This window comes from Plodia interpunctella, chromosome 7 (assembly GCF_027563975.2).
Source record: "Plodia interpunctella isolate USDA-ARS_2022_Savannah chromosome 7, ilPloInte3.2, whole genome shotgun sequence".
In the NCBI taxonomy this organism is placed as follows: domain Eukaryota; kingdom Metazoa; phylum Arthropoda; class Insecta; order Lepidoptera; family Pyralidae; genus Plodia; species Plodia interpunctella.
Window position 1 is genome coordinate 9,258,438 of NC_071300.1, and position 21,948 is coordinate 9,280,385.

Here is a 21,948-nt window from a genome sequence, read left to right on the forward strand (position 1 = left end):
GATGTAGTAAATATTAACAAGTAAGTCAACTCTGAATAAGTATAATGAGGACTATATTTTCGCTCATTCGTTTGCGCCACTGGTCACGTGATGTGCTGTTATTAGGACTGAGCCAGACCTAGCACTATAATCACATTTTAAAAAAATATTTTATTTATTATATCAAAAGTAGTTTTACAAATTATGTTACAGTAGATAAATGATTTCATTAGAAAGTATCATTGTATTCTATTGGAGACAGTTGCCACAACTAACTAATAAACAGGTCAAGAGGGTTCCGTACAATCAGTTTTTATTCAATTAGTACTACTAGCGCCATCTAGTGATGTTGTACTGAACTATTTTTCGTGAAAACGTACCTATTATAGGCATAAAGTTTGCATACTTATAGGGTATCATACCTATATATCATCAGTTTGTATAAAAGAAAACTTAAGCACGATTTAGGTATGTTAACCACACAACTATTTCTCATCCCCTATTATATTTATATATTATAGATAGCTAAGTAAATTGGGATTTATTGCAATCAAAAATTCAATTGCGTAATTTACTAATATGTAATCAGGAGGGCTTAATTTATGCGATTGACATTGAATAGCCTTATACAACGACTTTATTCTTACGATTTGAACAGTATAAATCAATTAATAGACCAAATATAGTATTTTTCCTCAAAATTTATTTATTTATTTATTTATTTATTTATTTTATTTATTTATTTATTCACGCACAAAACAGATTACAACAAATATAAAATATTCATAGAGATAAGATACAAAGAAAACAGGCTGTAATCCAAACATGTGCTTACAGAGAATATTAGGTACAAAGGAGTTTGATAGACCAAGAAAGAACATAAGTATATAATAATAAACAGACATGACATGACAGATATCTTAATAACTAAGAATTAGCAAAAATTTGGGGTTTTCAATATTACTTTTTACTAAGTATCGCACTCGCATCCATGCCAGACGCGTGAGCGAAAAATTAATTTACTATACAACTTGTACTATGGCTCTTGCGCCGTGAAACGCGAGATAGTTCAGGGCCCAAGTTAATAAGTTCGTTTTTCTGAATCACTAACTAAGCGGGCTTCAGTTCGTAAGAACTATAAGTTCCCAAGTTTGAACTTGATGCGATCTTAATGTTTGAGGCATTTTGACTTTTTCGGTCATATTTTACCTAAAATTGGATTAGTCCAGTGGCGCTACAGTCGCTGAAAATAACAATTTACTACTAACAACCTACTTACATAAATCATATTACTACTATTTACATAGCCAATGTTATCATGGAATTAGTAGGTACTCCGTACACGAAGTACTTAGGTACTAAATCCTTAAATTAAAATAGATATTATATACCTATTGCTATTGTATTGTAATGACCAGTGTGGCTGAATCATTTTAAAAAAATGTTGGGTTGTCATTGTATTGTACTTATTATCAATTCTTAATGGAACTATAACATTGTGCTATTTCAAAATGTTAAAGTTACTTATATCAATGTATTCTACAGAATTTAAACTTTTTTTTTCTGTGAATAGGACTTTGCGTACGATTCTGATTTGAGATTAAAATCAATAACATTTAAATTGTTCTATTAGACAAATTAACTACTATTTTCTTCCATGTACACATGAAAATAAATTTAATGAGCATATTCTACGAATTTTGAAGAAAAACAGACTGTAACACAAACCCGCCATTAATCATCCCAATTAAGGCACATCTCTGACAGGTGACGGACAATCAGCGCGTTTATCTTGCGGTTTGCTTGTAGAGCGAGAAAACTATAGACATGGGGTGAGTGCTGCCACAGGAGATAGAACTATTTCATACATAAACGTTACTCCTATTCAGACTACGTGGTCCATCCTACCTGGTAAAAGCCAGCACGCGATATGTAACAAAATATTAGTGCTCTCTCCTGTATTAAATAAATAAATAAATATATTAGGACAAATCACACAGATTAAGCTAGCCCCAAAGTAAGTTCGAGACTTGTGTTATGGGATACTAACTCAACGATACTATATTTTATAAATAGATACATATATAAATAAACATCCAAGAGCTGGGCCAATCAGAAAAAGATCATTTTCCATCATGACCCGACCGGGGATCGAACCCGGGACCTCTCAGTTCAGTGGCAAGAACTTTACCACTGCGCCACCGAGGTCGTCAAATTAGGTGTATTTCTTGTAAATAATATCTGTACAAGTACTTTTTGTATTATCGAAATTGAAGATATTATTTCATGTTAGTTATAAAGCGTCAATTGGTCTGTAAGTTACATAATAACCTCTAAACAGCTGAGCGTATTTAAACGAACTCGTGCATGAAACACATATTTTCATTTTTTATGAAGTTATTGTCTAATATTTTTATGGATGTGTTTTGTTTCCAAAACGCGTATAGAAACAAACTTTTCAAGCCAATGTATAAACATAAATATAACAAAGCCATTACACATCATTCATTCAGAAATTAGACCTGCAAATGTACAGTTGAATGAATGATGTGAATTAATTTATAGCAGTCTTAAGGAGGGTTGACAGCGGACAGGTAGGCATGTAAAATAACAGCTGAATCTTTAAAAAAATAAGGTTTATTCATGGAATTAGTAGTTGTACGGAGTACGTACTAATTCAATTGGTTTATTCTTTTTTAGTTTTTGATGAACTCGGTGGCGCAGTGGTAAAGTGCTTGCCTCTGAATCGAGAGGTCCCGGGTTCGAACCCAGGTCGGGTCATGATGGAAAATGATCTTTTTCTGATTGGCCCGGGTCTTGGATGTTTATTTATATATGTATTTGTTATAAAATATAGTATCGTTGAGTTAGTATCCCATAACACAAGTCTCGACGTACTTTGGGGCTAGCTCAATCTTTGTGATTTGTCCTAATATTTATTTATTATTTTCACTACCACGTAAGGAAGATAGTATAAGTAGATTTAAATTACAGAATATAAGTATATGTAACTATATATGCAAAAACTAATAGTGAGTGTAGGAAGTTCTAGTCTAACAACTGCAGCGAGTTACGAACTCACTAGAAGGTTCTAGAATAGCAAATTTGAGCGGATACAAAACTGTGACCGTGTGGTTTTCATTCCACGAGAATTTCCAGCTCGAATTATTTATTGGTAGGAAAAATAGATCACTATTTTTTTAACTCGCATCACGGTATAAGTAGAATTGACTTAACGTTCATTTTTATTGATTTGAATGGGTTTTGGGACAAAAGAATTTAAATTTTATTTAAACGTGTTGGAAGAGTTAATTTTAGTTTTATTTAAACGCCTAAGTAAACAAATAAAGATTCCTGACATTACAGAAATCAATACGGCGGATTACATAGCGTGTCTCTGGCAACGGACTTAGTCCGAAAGAATGTTAGTTCGTCTGTCTGTCTGTTCGCGATGTACTCAAAAAACTACTGCACGGTTTTTCATGCGGTTTTCTCCCGTCTCGCGTTTCTCCTCAGGATTCATGGAGTGAATCAAAAAAATTCAAAGGTTTACGTGTAGGGCATAGGTTATCATGTTTTTACCCAAGCAAAGCCGGGACGTACTGCTAGGAAATAATAAATAAACTCTCACAGATAAAAACATCAACACTGAAAATCTAACACTTCTTTTTTTTGAGCAGTACTAAAACCAGTTTAGTTGTATCCGCAACTATCTAAAATAGTCGGAAACTAATATCGTACAATACTGACTAAAGCTGTGAAAATGTAGTTGTGTTATTGCTGGCCGAAGTTCCGACACTGTCGTAAGACGAGCTTTTGTGCTTTCTAAGTTCGCGCTGTACATTGAAAAGCTCGCAAACTTCAAACCATTGCGGTATGTTTTTGTTTGACGCTTGTATATAACTGGGATCATATAAAGTTCAGTGATAATTTCGCAACGAAAGTTTAGATGAAGTTGTTTAATATTTGAATTAATACCACTAATATTATTAAGTTTGTGATTGTGAATATGTTTGATAATGCTCAAATGGCTGGCGCAATTTTTATTAAATTTGGTATCGAGGTAGTCGATACCTTGTATTATCACATGGGGTACTTTTTGTCTCAAAAGTGTCAAATTCACGTAGTCAAGAAGCCTGATAGTCAATGTGTCAGCTTACGCTCCATATTAAATGACACGAACAGTGACGTCAAAATTTGCTAAAATATTCTCAAAGAAAAATATGTTTGTTCGACAGCTACATTAAATATTGCATTTATGGTGATGACTTCTCAATATATTTTTTTACAAAATTTTAGTTTTTTATGATGGTTATGTTTGTTTGTATAATTTCATACTTTTGAAAATGGATTTTCCAATCAACTTTAATTCTCCATATAATGATGATGATTGTTAATGAATTACCATAACAATACTAAATATATCTATTATATTATACATTTTTTTTACAATTCTCTGAACTTGTCAACTACCCTATTATTCATTATCATTTACTTCTAGTAGTTTTAATACAACGCATATCTACGAAAGGTGCTACGGCGGCGTAGACGGTCTACGGCGTAGCCTCTAAAGCCATGCTACGAAACGGCTGTAGAGTCTACGACAAATATTTACAATTTATTCAGAAACAAGTGGAGTTTTTAACCTTGTCCAGTCCATTTAGGATAGAACACTGGCCACAGATAAGAATATAGATAAGATATATGTTCTAAGTTTAAATATCCGCCGATTATTATTATTATTACAAGCTTTTATTTAACTTGCAATATTAACTATGTCTCGGGTGGAATCTTGCAACTCAAATTTGAAGCATATTAAGCTAAAATGTTTAGTTTGGAAGCCAATGCATTATTATGATAAGCATGACTAGATAGTGCACGCAGGATTGCTCCAGATGTGGGAAAGTCCTCAAAGTTAAAACATTAAAAGCAATAGGATCTCTTCGACAATAATAAATACCTGTGTCAAAAATGTCATTTAAAAAAACTTTTTGTTGTTGATTGTGGATTTAATATTTAAGTTTAGTATAATTATTAGAAAGTCGTGGACATGTCTGTTATATTTTTTTAAAGTGTAAATTCAAATTCAAGAAGTCGCTTATTCTACAAATAAAATTCAATTCAGATATTCGATATAAGCTTTTAACATACATCTTTGTACTACAATAGTGTAGTAATAACAACGTACAAAAATATAATGCAGGTCTTGTTCAAATGTATTCGAAACTTTTGCTGCTTGGAGTCATGTATCTCTTTAGTCAATATAATCTCTTTGGTTCTAGAAATTTTAAAGACTTTTATGTTTTTTATAGTTCTTTTGTTTAAACAGTGATATTCTATATAGTATTCATAACAATGATTCGATATAATCCGTTTAAATACTAATGTTTACTACATAATTTAGTGAATTTTCACTTTGGATATTTCAAAGTTTTCGTACAATTCATCTTTGTTTTTCGACATGTTGCATAAACTTTTTGTAAACTTATTTATTGATAACAATTTCTCTTATCCTTATATGTTTCCGTACGTGGTCAGATTCGGAGCTGTGACGCTCCAAAGCCCCGGGTTTGAGCAAATAAAATCTAAAACTACTAAATTTTGAAGATTTGGCTATGCTTTTACAACCGGCTACCTGTCTGACGTCAACCCTCTTTGGGGATTCTATTGATTCTATTGTCGCTTATCAGTTATTAAGGCATGTATCCCTTAGTCACCTCGTACGATACGTTACGGGAGGATTTAGAAGTTTTCTATTCTAACAATGAATGTATGTTACAGCGCATGATCGGATTATATGAAAATTGTTTCATTTTAAAACAATAACGTGAACTTTTGTGCAATGAACAAAGAAGAAAGTAGATATTTATTTAATGTGGAGCATAATTTGCTGATTTTCCCCCCAGTCCTAGAGCGTCTGGAGTCCATGTTCAGCTTTCCTGCATTTTCTTCTCTAATTCTGTCATTCTCTCTCTTCTCTAATCACATCCTTGACGAAATCAACCTAGTACATCTTGGGTTTACCTTTCCGCCATCTTTGGATCTATACAGAATGACGTATTTTATCACTTATAATATGAGGAGCTGCGAAACTTAAAACCCACGATAGAGATAACCTATGAGAAAAATCTTTAGTTAACATTTTACATTCGAATGTGAGACATTTGGCGATGCGAAAGTAATGAAGACAGAGAAATTTTGATCGAAACTGGAAGTGCCAGCAGGAAAACGCTAGCCAAGTATAAGTTGCAGTAGGTATGGAGACTTGAGAATATATTCTATATTGCAGTTCACGCCCGCGCTGAGCGCATTCTTATGAAATATGTACGTAACTGCGCAAGATCATTGGGAAATTGTTTTATTTTCACTTAGACCCCGCGAACACAATACATTTTTACAACATTGTAAATATTTCGAAACGATTTAACCAATTTTGTTGCTATTGACAGATCCTACATAACTCTTAGATTTCATTAAAATTAGCCAGTGGTTAGAAAATTATCACGTTACAATCATATATCATACATACATAAAATGTATTTATTTATACACACAAATCACACAGATTGAGCTAGGCCCAGTAATTTCCCAAAAAACTACTACTACTTGCATTTCGGAACGATCACTGCTGAGAAATGTCGAAAGAAACTCATATAAACAGTTTTAGTCGCTCTCATGCCAGAAGGGCTAACCATTGTTGTTTCATACATATTTTTTTTGAATAGTATAACAAAGTACATAATGTAGTGGTAGAGCATTTCAGCAGTAGGCACATGGGACGACCGACAGGTAATTATTTTTTTATCGTCTCTTGTAAAATAAAAATAAAAATAATTTATTCAGAAATTAGACCTTATCAGACACCCTTTCACGTCATATTTTAAATTAAATAACATTATTTACCAAAGCAACAAACTACTAGAATTTTGGAACGACCACTGCTGAGAAGAAATATAGAAAGAATAAATTAATTTACGTTCATGTGTGTACTTTAAACTGCTGTTTTTAACATTAAGTTCGCCATTAATTTTTAATAATAATGTATAACTATGTCTAACTTTTTAAAATACAAAATACTATACAATCATTCTTTATTGCATAAATTAATTACATAGTACAAAATGTATAATCACACATAACATGACATTATGATTTAAATACATTGTGCAAAAGGCGGTTTTAAGCAAAATATTTATTCGATTTAAAATTTCGAAACGTACAAGTTACGTCTTATGTCGGTAAGGTGTGTGACGTATACCTGGATCCCTGAATCCCCAGTCTAATTTCCAGCTTATTTGATATCGTAAAAGGTTTCAACTTGCCGGCAGCGTGTCGATGTATCTTTGTCTCCATCTATCTACTTTGTTATAATACTTACCAAACTATTACAATTATATACACAGTAAAACAAGTGTTATACATACAGATATTAGGTATACATAACTGACTAATGTCTGCTTTCGTATTTAATGTAAAACATAGTTCTCTGCCGCGTCTGTTTGTATGTCTGTTCGCGATAAACACAGACTGCAAACGGATTTTCATGTGGTTTTCTCAAGTAGATTGTGTAATTCCCGAGGAAGGTTTAGGAAGATGATGAAGGTGCCACTAATCAACAATAAATCCATACTAATATTACAATTGCGAAAGTCTGTTTATCAGTCTGTCTGTCTATTCCGCTTTCACGGCTAAACTGCTGAACTAATATTAATGAAATTTGGTATGGAATATAATTAAATACCCCTATTCAAACATAGGCTACTTTTTTCTAAAAATCAACCTCCAAATGACTATAATGAGGTGTGAAAGTTTGTATGAAAATTGTCTGCTCCGCTTTCGCAGATAAATTCACGCGGGCGAAGCCGCGTTCGAGCTAGTTAGAAATAATTAAAGTAAACGGATACGTGACGAAAACGGTCTAATTAAAATTATTTGACTTTACGTTCTCTCTCATATGATTTCGTAGCCATGAATCCACTTTCCTATTGTTATTTTCACGCACCAGCCACCCATCTCTAATTACCCCCTCTGCGATATTAAACCAGTACGTATATAAACATCTAGCACTGTTAGAAGAGTTTGTTAGGCTCAATGTGTTAAATTGAAGTGGATCAAAAATATCGAAATCGGTTTGATATTCACAAGGAAGGTTCTAGAAGGTTCGAGATTTAAAATCCCGAAGTGTCACAGTTACTTTTAAAAAAAGACTAGACTTTCCCGCCTTCTAGTAAGGGTTACATAACTAAATTAAAAGAATATTTATTAATGAGTCTGTTATAAAGATGAGTTATGTATAAAACATGTTTCATTATTAAATTCTTTTAAAATACAAGGCATGTGTGGTATCGTATAGGGAAGTAAAATCGTCGAGAGGAAACAGTATTGAAAAATACTAAATCTGCAAGAACCCAGTTCAGATATTACCAATTGAATTTTGAAAATGCCAATAAATATTTCAAATCAAATGAAAGTGGAACAGTTACGCCCTTTGTGACCCCGAAAACAAATTAATCATTTGTATAAGAAATAGGAAAGTGTAACAGTAATTTAAGGAATTGGCTCATTACACTTAAGGTCATAAAATATTCGAGGTGCTTCGATTTGTCCCCCTCAAGTGGGGGGGGGGGGGGGGGTTCTTAAGTAATTGCGTGATTGAACATGCGATGTGCGATCACGAATAAAGGTGAGGTTCCACGATTTCTTTGTAATTAGAAGATAAGGTTGTAACGAAATGGAATTGTAGAAGAGTTACGAGAACAGTACAGACAGACACCGTGACTGTGAGGTGAAAGTTCTTGTAACTTTTTTTATGTAAAATAAAATATCGATCTCTGAAATTACAAAAAAAAACAGTTGTAGTCTAACTTTGTAAATCATAAAACAGTTATTAAACACTTTAAGATAAAGAATGCGTTTTATCACTATCACATTTTACAATATTTGACGTTGACAGAATGAGACAAAATATGATTTAGCTTAAAATATGCTTTAACTTTTGCAAAGGTACGTTGCATCAACTTTGATGTTAACTTAAACTTGCGCAGATAAATGCAAAGTATGCTATTTTATCTAAACATCAGCTGCGCGGGAAACTATTAAAATTAAAATTAACGTTACACATGACTGGTGCAACGCACTCAAAGTATAAACAACTATCGAATAGAGATTAGTTACCAAACTAGGTCGAAGAAAACTTATACACGGATTAAGAATTAATTTAATTCGAACAATGTGTGTCCTTTGTACATGTCCAAAGTATTGAGTATTGAACTGGGGTGATTTCTGGAGTGTGTGTGGTGGTTTTTGGAGAACTGGAGAGAGACATAGACTTGTTTTGCTGCGAGTGGACTCGCGGGCAATAGCTACTTGATGATAGCTACCATAGAAAAGTATTACGAGATTAAATATAAATATTACGAGGTTGTGATTTATTTATTGTTTGCTTTGCTAAGTAACGTCATTTTTGCAAAGTAAAAGTAGATTATCATAGATTCATATAATAAACTGACATCATTGTTTTGGATGTGATTGTTAAAGATCGCTTGTTACATTTAGTTGTTTATTAGGATTATCCTGGAAATGTAGATGTAAGTAAACATTTACTTAGCGCTCGAATCGTCCTGATATTATTTAATGAATTATATATTTTTTAAGAATCTCATAAAAATGTCATTTTAATTTTAAAATAATTAACGGCCCGTCCCGGCCTCGCTCAGGTAAAAACCATGTAAAACATAATAAATTATATTAACCTAAACCTTCGTCAGGAATCACACTATCTTTGGTGATGACCGTATGAAAATCTGTACCGTCGTTTTTAAGTTTATGCAGACGCGGCAGAAGACTTTAGTTTTATAATATGTGTGGCGACATCTACCACGCCACATGCACAACGCCGCAGATATAAAAAGCCGACCAAACGCAACGGATGACAAGACACACAAGTGATCCACGACATCTACGGACAGATGGCACTACGGTCAACTCAATACCAGAAGCTAACAAGCCTAGAACGCGCAGACAATGCGTTTTCGTTTGGAAGCATATATACAACCTCCGACATAATACCGTAGGAGCCGTGCGGTGCCCAGGCGCAACACCTAGCTTCGCGGGAAGATCTTCCCTTTGTGGCGGTCGAGCAAAATCACCTCGCTCTCCGCTACTTAGGTATGTATATATTTTGGCAACATATGGAAAGTGGACAATGAAAATGAGTCCCCAGCCTATTCATTATAATCATCCCCGCAAACCTACCCCACCTCCATTGAACCACACAAACCATAATCATTGTCTCATCCGTCCAAAACTTTCTTTCCCATTAGCAGATTAGTTTACTCGAGTTCCAAACTTAGGTATTGTATCATTTACAACTTTAAAGCTAAGCAATTCCGAACAAATCCCAACCTTGTTTACTTAAAAATAGAGAATCTTTTCACGTATTGATAAGTTGGTTTAACTTGCAGTTCGAGTAAAGTTGTCGCCGCAAAAACAGGTGTCGCAACTTTTGTCGCTTTCAAGCGCTTTATTCACGGCATTTTTTGCTGGAAAGCTTCTAGAACTTTCAAAGTTAGTGTGAGCTAGGTTGTAACCGGAAAATATTTTATAATCAAACTTTTACATACTATGTTTACATACATTTAAAATGTAAACATATTATATATCATGGTATGACGTTAGAGGTGACAGAGGACCTCTCATCTGTGTGAATTTTCCGGTAATATTAATGGTTTTGATGCCTTAAGGGTGTACCGAGCGCACACTAGCGCCACTATCATATATTTAACAATATCTTTTAAACAGAAACAATTTTATAATTATTTACAAATTTATATTAAATATCTGGCTCGGATACTTATGCTTCCCTAGATAAAGGACCGCAGTAACGGAGTTTCATCAGGTGGATACTGATCACACACAATTTACAGTACAGTCAACAGCACATCAAGTTATCCTGGATGAACCTCTATAGCGCGGCGGCGAGTTTGCAATGAATTTTGGTGGGTTGATGTGCTGTTGACTGTACATACTCAATTACTCAATAATAATATAACACTCAAATACAAAAAACAATACACTACTTATTTTCAAAACTAACTATGTAAATGAACCGTTACCTTAGTTATACCGAATTACTTGCCAGGTACAATCTGCTGTCTCTTGAATCTAGACGTATCTTCAAGCTGTTCTGCTTTTCAATATAACCAAGAATAAAATTGAATCCTTTTACATTGTTAATAAATTATCTTATATTGTACCAAGAAAAGCATCCCGACGTGCTGTACATCGACAACAACCGCTCTTCGCTTTTCCCATTTGTCGAACAAACTCTGGACGGCGATCGCCTATGCGTCGTATGGTTGAGTCATACAATGAACTCTTTGATACTAAAATAGACATACTCGCATGCAAATTGAAGATCTATAAAGATATGCTCAACTCAATTTTGCGTAAATACGATATGGACACTTTGTGAATTAGCACACATAATAACCTTAATTTTATTTATTTTTTGTGTTCATAACCTTTTACCCAATTTTCACTGTATCAACTACCTACATATTTCTCACTTACCTTCAATCATGTGAAAAAAAAATTGATAAGTACCCACGTAATCATAAATATATTTTAATTACTTTACCTCTAGTGGCAACATCACTGCTAAATGGAACTTGTTAAGCTGTGAAAAACGCTGTGGGATGCAAAATAAAAATTATTCTTAGAACTATGTATATTATACTTAAGCTCTATTATGTAACTGTTTGTTTTTCCGAAATAAAATAAATAAATAAATAAATAAATAAACCTAAATCAACAAAAATAATCCCTAACAAAAATCGAAGCCCATGAATGTAAACTGACCGGCTTCTGATAAGTGCACAGTACATAAGCAGGGTTATTCTGAACCGATTCTAATAACAGTAACAGCTACGGACCTCGTAAAAACGTATTGCGGAATGTGGTTTTCACTAGGAATTAAATTCTCTACACAGTGTAAAAACATTCCGAACATTCATTGATCGACTGAATTATTCAAGTGTGTTTTTGTATGGGTGTTTTTAGACTGTGCCAATCAAATAGGCGAATGTGTACAGTGACCACAATAATACTCCATTAAGCCAACAGTTTTGAGAGCGTTATTTTGCTAATGTGTGGAAAGCAGAGGGCAATAACCATGCACACATTATTGACAGTGTCCGCTTCCAAACTAACATTTCATGGTATCGCAGATCAATGTTTGTTGTAGCTTATAGCGAGTTTATGGCTTATTACCAAATGGTACGAGTATTGAGCGTTAGTAGGAGCCTAATGCTCGTGTTATTTTGTAAAATGCAATAGATTTCCAATTTCGCTATTTATAATGGGTAATATTTATTGAGTAATTACATTATTATGTTCTTCACCAAGTGTCCATGCAGATAATAATTTTCTTCAAGTATCTAAATACTTTCATAAATCTATTATGGGTTCGGAAAAGCGCAGAAAAATGTCATCTCGCCCTGAGCTAGTATTTTCCGAAATTCTTAATACTAGTTGTAATCCCATCTATGATACTTATAACAGCAACACATAATGGAGAAACTAATTCATCAAATAACGTTTTTCTTATAGACTCTAAAATATGTATTTTGAACATATCAATCACTTTTTTCTTCTTATCGAGTGTGTTATTGCTAGCACTGGTGTCAGATTTTATTCTAGTTGTCTAAAGGCATCTGACATGAGTTTTATGACTACTTACCGCCGTTTAGGGGCAAATAGTCGCATAGACACTAGTGAACTGAACTGTCCATCAATGTGCAGGTTTCCTCAAGATGTTTTCCTTCATTCGATGCAAGTGGTAGTCTATATGAAACTATACATACATACATGCGTCAGATAGGAATACAAACACATGTGTTACGAGTAGGATTCGAACCTGTGACCTTTCGAGGCTACACTCACTGCAACATAGTCTGATTAACCCGTTGGATGCGCGAGCGTAAATAAATAAAATTCGTAAATGCATAAGAATGGCCACCTGCCAGTGTCACACGCCACCGCAGCAATATTTTCATGGATAAATTGACATCCAACATGGCGTCTATTTTAAGGTTTCGCACACAGTGGGTTAAGACTCCACTGTCCGTCCGTCCGTCTGTCTGTCTGTCTATTTGTCACCAGGCTGTATTTCGTGAACCGTGATAGATAGTTGAAATTTTCACAGATGATGTTCTGTTGACGCTGTTCGGATGTATATATTTAAGGCAGCTCCCATATAACACACGTGATTTTTGCTGTTTTTATAGATAACGGTATGGAACCTGGAGGTGGATGCAAGAGGCAACTAAGATATAGCCTTGCCAGCTGAAAGGCAACAATATCATACCCAAGAAGGGTTGACGTCAGCCAGACGGCAGCTTGTAAAATCACAGACGAATCTTCAAAATTGTTTGGTACATTTTGAGCTGAGACCTCGACAGTTTACTTGTAATGTGCTAAAATTAAGCTTCTGTGACATTGCAACTACGGCGTGTGGATTTAGGGTTGCATCGTCAACCTTAACAGAAAAACACGAGGTACGCCAATTTGTACATCAGCGGGATTGTACCAGCTTTCCCCGACAGTTGTTTCTCCCTTGCACTAGTGAACAACAGGACGATTAGTTTTTAAAAATTATCGGACGTTTCGTCGACAGAATGTGAAACATTCTGTCATTTGAGAGTTTCGACGACAAGACTTTTCTAATGGACTAATCTACCACAGACTCTTCAAATTGATTGATCACAGACTGATTTCGGCGCAGTGGTTTTAATGTAAAATTTGACTGTGCAACTCGCCCTTAAAGTATTCAGTTACGCATGCCGAAATTCACTTTTGACATTAACAACACCACAACCAATTGATTGATATTAAAACGACGCCAATTAACGAGTGATTCGACCCGGTGAACCATGAACGAATGATGCGGACATGAAATATGGAATAATTTCCATTAATTACAATAACATTGTGTTTCTCGATAGTCAACTATCGATAGCGTTTCGATAGATTATCGATTGTTTGAAAGAAAACATTATTATCGATAGTTATCCGTAACATCCGAATGGCCGATTGGAAACAGAGGTCGTTAAATACATAATGTCAAACTTTGCCAGCATGAGTCAACATTTTTACGATCATTTTGTGTATATATTTATGTACATATATAAGATCAATTTACCTTACATTCTCACACAGAGGCATCAATATCGGTAACAGGGTTCGTCCGTAAACCTCGGCTTTGTGCTTTTGTGTCTGTATGTGCCTATTGAATGCATGCGGTGAATGGGTGTCACTGCATTTCAATGAATGTTAGATACTGCTCGAGTAAATCTCGTTGTCTGAATGAATTGAACTAATGAATGATTTACATGAAACTTTTGTAACGGAACTATGGACAAACTTCACACTATTATTTTGGAAATAATAATGAGAGAGCTATCTAGACAGCCAGTTTGATTTAGAAAGTCACTTTTAGCCACAGCTAAACTGACTTTCGTTCCTAACACGTATGAGAAGACTCCTCAGGTTCAAAGCCTATGATTGAGTTTTACAATTCTAAAGACAGAAGACAGAAGAAAAAAAGCTGAACAAGTGAACCGTTTGTATTCCGTTCAGAATTTGGAAATGGCGCGTTTCAAAAACAAATCTCATAATTCATTTGAAACAAAAGAGGATCACAAGTATAAAATATAATGATAGCACAACAGCTCATCCCGAAATGCCGGCCCTATCTGCGCTTTTGTGTGGGATCTTTAAAAATGAGCTCATTAGGCAATCTCTCGTTTTCGAGTGGGTAAACTTGATTCACTCGCCGGCAATTGTTTGGATCATAGATATGGTTTAGGCTAGATACCGAAATCTGTTCTTGCGCATACGTTCTTTTTCACATTAGGTTTGGGTAACATTGGGTCAAAGCAGGCATTAAAAAAATTGCGAAATATTTAAGAAAATAAATAAATATACTTTGACAAATGACACTGATTGAGCTAGCCCTAGCTAGAAAGTAAGTTCGAGACTTGTGTTATGGGATACTAACTCAACGATACTATCTTTTATAACAAATACATATATAGATAAACATCCAAGACCCGGGCCAATCAGAAAAAGATCATTTTCCATCATGACCCGACCGGGGATCGAACCCGGGACCTCTCCGTTCAGAGGCATGCACTTTACCACTGCACCACCGAGATCGTCAAAAAATGTTTACTCTCCCATACCATTTTATCATTATCCAATCAGCTGATCGGACTTAACTATAGAAATATTTTTTATAGGTGGTTTGTATTTTGTGTGTTGAGCATTTTATGAAAATTCAGCTTGTACAGTATTTTTCTTAGAGTATAAGTTCGCAGTTGTGTGGTCACTATGCCATTAATATTTTTTATCTGCGTCGTCACATGTACGAGTCCTGTATACATACAGGAAAGTCCACGTTTCGTGTGTATACATAACAGAATACACATCAGATACAAATGTAATAACAGATAGGTTAAACGTAAAAAGCACTGGTTATTCATAAAAGATGTTAAAACTGTTATTAAAAAAAAGTTAAAGCATACTTTAATTAAGCTATACATTTTATCTCTTTCTATTAATGTCTCAAATATTACAAAATGCGATAGTGATAAAACATTTAAATTTTAACATTTTCCATATACTTAACGGGATGATTGTATAAATATAGCATATATAGATACTTACAGTATATAATAGGCTCCAGTGTGGCGGCGAAGACAATATGATATCTATCCTTCTATAAATCTATGGATGCGATCCACTTCGAACTGTGAAATTGATGCTTGAACGCCATTGTCTTTGTTTGAATTCGAAACTGAATTGAAGTAAACAAATTTATCGATTCAGAGGATTGTTGAAGAAGAGTATCTGTCATCAGAGTACATTTCTGGTTACTTCCACAGCCGTAGAGCATTGACTGATTCTCGAAAGTCATAAATTGGTAAAATCCCTGGCAAAAGACCGCCTGGCCGCCCTCGGCGAAAGTGGTTTGATGACATAACGGATTGGACCGGACTTAGATACAACCAACTGAAAATATCGGCCCAAAGCCGCGAGGGTTTCCGTATGCTGACCTCCAAACTTCAATTCGAAGATGGCACCCCATGATGATGAGAGCATTGGAGCCCAAGGTACACTTTACCTACTTTTTCTCATCCAGTTTACAAGGAAGCGGTTTACATTGAAGAGATGGTGCATTGTTAATGATGAAACACAGGTTCGAATCCTACTCGTGCTTCATGAGTTTGTATATCAATCTGACTCGTGTTTTCATCGACCACTTGCTTCTGGTGAAGGAAAACATCGTGGGGAAACCTACTCGATTGATTTTCAACTCGTGTAAATGGAGAAGGCAATGGCAAACCACTCTATTAATAATGCAAAGAAAGTAGTTGTGTGTGTTTCATTCTACGTAATGACCACGACCCTCAGCCATGAGAAATACGACTATGAAGAGACAGGTTTATAATGTCTTTAGCTGGCGTTCTTGTTATCAGACAAATCAAGTATTTGTGTGTGCAGTGCTGTTTTTGTTTTCTTTTTAAGTAGGAAATTTAAAGTAACACTTTGAAGTTAATATTTTCAAATACATATGTGATAGGTAGTACTTTTCCACTAGTAAATATTATTACTTGTTACAATTTGGTAAATATTATGTCTTAATATATTTGAGATCTTTTGAAGAGCGTTATCTTATAAGATTGGGTAACTCAAAGAGGCATATTTTCTAAGAAACGTATGAAAACTGTTTGTTCTTAAAAATTTCTCAGAATATTTTGATGAATATTCAAAAGAGCACATTGTAGAATACCAAAGATGTCTGTTTTTTTTTTATGATTAAGCTTTACAAATCACTGTGAAGGTCGATAATAATAACAATAATAAAAACTAAGGACGATATGAAGAACTGAATTAATCTCAGTTTTAAGATCTTTAAAAATTCCATGCACTTAGTGACATGACGAAGTTGAAGCGTTGATGGTTCAGTGGTTACAACCATGAACCGAGTTATCCAGGTTCGTTTACTCTTATTGTTAATTGTTATTTCATTGAATATATACTAGCTGCGCCCCATGGCTTAATGTATAAAATTTACCGACATAAATGCACACGAAAAATGTGGCAATTTTTTATAGTATAATATGACATACAAGAAGGTTGTTTATTCCGACAACTTTAAGCCTAAATTACCTAAAGTAGCTCTTATTGATATGCATTATGAACGCACTATTGAGACACGATAACGGCTTGTCGTTAGTAGAATCGATACCCAGAGGGTCAACAAAGCAACACATTACTGTAATTGAGGTATTTCTTATTTTTTCGTAATAAAAATAAAAAAAAAGCAAAGGTAAGCATATCCCGTAATTCCTCACTAATGTGGAAGTATCAAAAGCAAATCACGCAAAAGAATAGAACGTTCGGGGATTACGATGCCAATTACAACGTTATCATTTAATCGCAGGCAAAGTACAGTCGGCTGCGAATTAACCGATCCGAATCCGTTGCAATTTGGTCCTTATTACCAAGGCATAGAGGGTAACTTACGTGCAGTTATGTGTAGAAGACTAGGCCAGTTCGCACCTCGAACTTAGGTAGAATAGGTAGGTAGCCTCTTCAGCTAATGGGAAAAATAATGATGCTCTTTATCTGTCTATTGTGGGTTGTTATCCGGAAGAACAGCTGAGGAGGTGGTAATAGATACTTTTACGCGACTGCTGCAGGAAACATGGAGTGTTATGTTTTCATACGTGTATAAGAAAATTGTGTTGTGGTGTTTTTATTTTTTGACAATAAATATTCATTCATTTTATTCAACAATGCAAATTTTATTTAAAAAAGCCATCATTTGTTTTATCCTTACATATTAAAAAAAATAAAGTGCACTGCCGCATCTGTATGGTTTGTCCGCGATAAACTCAAAAACTGATGCATGGATTCTCATGCGGTTTTCACCAATAGATAGTGTGATTACAGAGGAAGGTAGAATTTATTATGTTTTTATACGAGCGAAGCCGGGACGGGCCGCTAGTGTGGTATAATAATAATAATAATTTCAATTGGACACTACCATAAAGCAACATAATTTTACGCGTATCCTGGGTCTTGGGGCGTCACAGCTTCGATCTAATCTAACCTGAAACATGCGAAATCAAATCAAAATCAAAATCAAATCATTTATTCAGAAATTAGGCCTTCACAGGCACTTTTTCACGTCATATTCTAAATTAAATGATGTTTACCAAAGCTACAAACTACTAGCATTTCGGAACGACCACTGCTGAGAAGAAATGCCGAAAGAAACTCATTCAAACAGTGTTGGTCCCTATTATGCCAGAAGGGCTTACCATTTTTTAAATATAAATTTATGTATAATTTTTTATCAGTACACAATATGAACGCGAAGATGAACAGAGATACTAATATAAAGAAACAATTTTTACGCACAATAAAGGAAAGTTTCACACTCAAGAAGGCTTTTGCATGGAATTACATGTAAAGCAACAAAGTAGGTAGTGGTTTGGTAAGAATGCCAAATGCCAGAGGAATTCCTCAGAAAACATATTAAATAGTTGGAGAGTTTCCTTTAACCGTCCGGTGGGCTGGTATTGTAGTGACGGGCACGTGAACGGGTGAGGCTTTAGTGCAGAGGCGGAAGCGATTATGCAAAAATCTAGTTAAATATTTGTGTCGACAAAAAAATCCAATTAAGCGAGATCACATAATTATATAATACACGTCTATTTTTTAACGATATTTTTGATTTATGTCTTTATCAAGCCTCATTTCACTATTTGATGTTGGAAACAACAAAATACTGTCTAATAATATGTAAGATGAATTTATTATCAATAATATTCATACATTTATTCATGGCGTGCGCTGAACAACCAAAAAAAAATGCAACAAATAACTAGCCAAGCGCAGGTTCGCCATGTTTAAATGAAATTGAAACTATAAATTTCCAAGTAGCCCAGGAGATATTCTCTTCAAAAGGCTAAATAAACTTTAGTGTGCTACAACAATTAATTATTTTTTCTTCCTGTTGTGATCTTCTGTGTACTCGTGAAAAACGCTCCCGCTCCGCTCATGCACCGTACCGCCACCGCTATAACAACCGCGTTATGGTCGGATATCGACCTTTCATCACATCGTTCGATGAATATTTCAGCAACTCTACGAAATTTGCCAAAGTCGGCCGCTGCGTAGGAACCTTTAGGATGGATGCGAGAATATAATCTGGATATAGGCTACCTGGCCATATGCCAATTGCCATTTCAGTTCTGAACTTATCTAAAAAATCAATATTTAACGAACAAAAAAAAAACGAATTATTGTTGACATAATGTAATCTTGGAAATTAACAATTTTAGAGTTTAATTGATTGATTTATGTAGCTACATTTGCATGCCATTGTTTGGCAAAATATGTGATACTATTTAATTTTAACATCTTTCTGTGCCATATTTTGTGCGAATAAATGATAAAAATGATAAATAGAAGTAAAAAAAAAATGAAAAAAAATGAATCCTAAAATTGACTAAAATCGTAGTATTAATATTATTAATGCAAAACGCGCATTATTTTACGAATAGAAAAAAAAACCCAGAACGGAACTCTAAAAATTACTTAAATCGTTGAAACTTAAATCTTTGGAGTAAATAATGAACTTTATCTTTTTATCAATGTCAAATTACCCTGCATGGCCCTGTATGCGGTGGTAATAAATGTGAGTTTCCAATGAATTCTGGTAGCTTGACATGCGGTCTACTGTACGTTGGAACGTACTGTATTGGAAGAAGATTTAATGACTTGAAACATCTACATACCCCTTTTATATATGCTAATTTAATTCCTGCTCACTTCATAAAGTAATACAAAGATTTTATATAATCAAATAAAGTCTATTGTCCCATTAGGGACAAATTTCCAAATATATAAATTGCACAATATTGAAAAAAAAAGCACGCCTGTATTTACGCTGTAACATCGCGATTGGTAAACGAATGTAAATTTAATAAAGTATAGATTCAGATAAGTGTATTCAGTTTTAATCGAAAACAATCTCAATTAGGAATTAAAGATGAATTAAGTACTGTATAAAGCAACGTAGAGCAGATTATTCTCTCACTGGAAGCCCGACGATAAAAATCGAACGCGAGAAGATTAATCTCATCGACTTATCTCAATCGATTCACTTCGAGTGAGACGAATCAATTGCAGCAATGGAGGGGTTGATGCATTTGCAAAGGAAAACCGGTACCTCAAACTTAAAAGAAAAAGTTATTAATTCACTCAAATGTAAAATGTAACACCATTTTTTTAGACGTTTGACGGCGGTAGTGGCGGACTTATATTTACTAGGCTCTGATTCTTTACGGTGGCGAAAGAACCGGGAAAACACTCACACGAAAGAGAGAGATAGCAGAAACTTCACTATTTCAAAGTTCTTTTCGTACTTCTTTTTAAATCACCCTAATTAGGTAACTTTACGCAAAATAAAAACCATCTAATTTATTACATTACCACGATACGTCTTCCACGAAGAAGATAAATATCGTCAGCTCTCAAAACATCACATGAAATGACATTGCATCAAAAGAAAATGGGATATAGGGACATGACAGGAATAAGCTTATTAGACCTGTTGTCAAGGGGACGAATTAAAACCCGTGTATAATAGATTATGCGGGGCACGCAGTGTAGACGTTCTGAATTTTTATGTTCACGTGGTTATATGTTTTTTTTTTTATTTGATGCGCTTGATTTTGGGGTTATACGGCTCCAGCTTGCTTGCGACTAGACTACATGGAGTATAGAGAATTGTAATAAAACCCGTTTTTAACCCCCGACGCAAAAAGAGGGGTGTTATAAGTATGACCGCTAGGTGTATCTGTCTGTGTGTCTGTGTGTAGATAGATAGATAGATAGATAACATATTTATTTGTAAAACAACAACACAATACACAACCAGACTAAAAACACAAAATGAAACACAGTATTCACATAGCACAATTGAGCAAGTGTACTGTGTTGCAGCAATACAAAAAGGCCCATCTCAGCACACATATCACCCCGAGGGGCGATACACTGATTTTCAGATGAGACCTGAATCAGTGTGCGAACGGTGTGTGTGTATATTAACAGTGAAGAAGGAGATATATAACTACGATTGATATATTACTTATACAATAAACATTGACTGTAGCTACATACACGTACCCAACATAATAAATAAAGAAAAATAAAATACTTGTGTGTACTTGGCACCGTAGCTCATTAACGAATTAACAGATTTGGATGAGTTTTTTTTTATTTGATAGCAAATATTTATGCGGTGGTTCTAAGATTAGTTTGATCAAAATCGGTGCATCCGTTCAAAAGTTGTAGCGAAATGAATATTGAAAGTCGGCGGTTTTCAATTTGTCTAACAAATAAATTTGTAATTGTAGTCTGCCCAATATATGACAAGCATTATAATATACCTAGACCAGTAAATTTGATTACACTTGCCGATTGCCATCTCATTTTGGGTATTATTCAAGTAGCGCGGTCATTTTTGATACCGTCTAATTAATCACTTGGTCCATAATATTATCCCTGGCCGTTATCGGCTATGGTGATTGCATGCTATACTAATCTAGACTTCTTGAAAGGCTTCGTTCGTGTGCCCTAAAATGTATAATAAAGACATTAAAAGCAATCAAAATCTGTGCTAGTAATAACTTACCAAGTCGATAAGAAATAAGTTATTTTGTGCCTATTGATGAAGCTGTGAGAAAAGTTACGCTTTCCATACGAATAAAGTTAGTAACCTTTTATTATCTCTACATTATGTAGGTATGTCTGTGCTCCAAGCACACGTAGTCCAGAGCGTGAAATTGAACTTGTTGCTTTATTTGATAGATCCATATTAGGTTCGTGTCT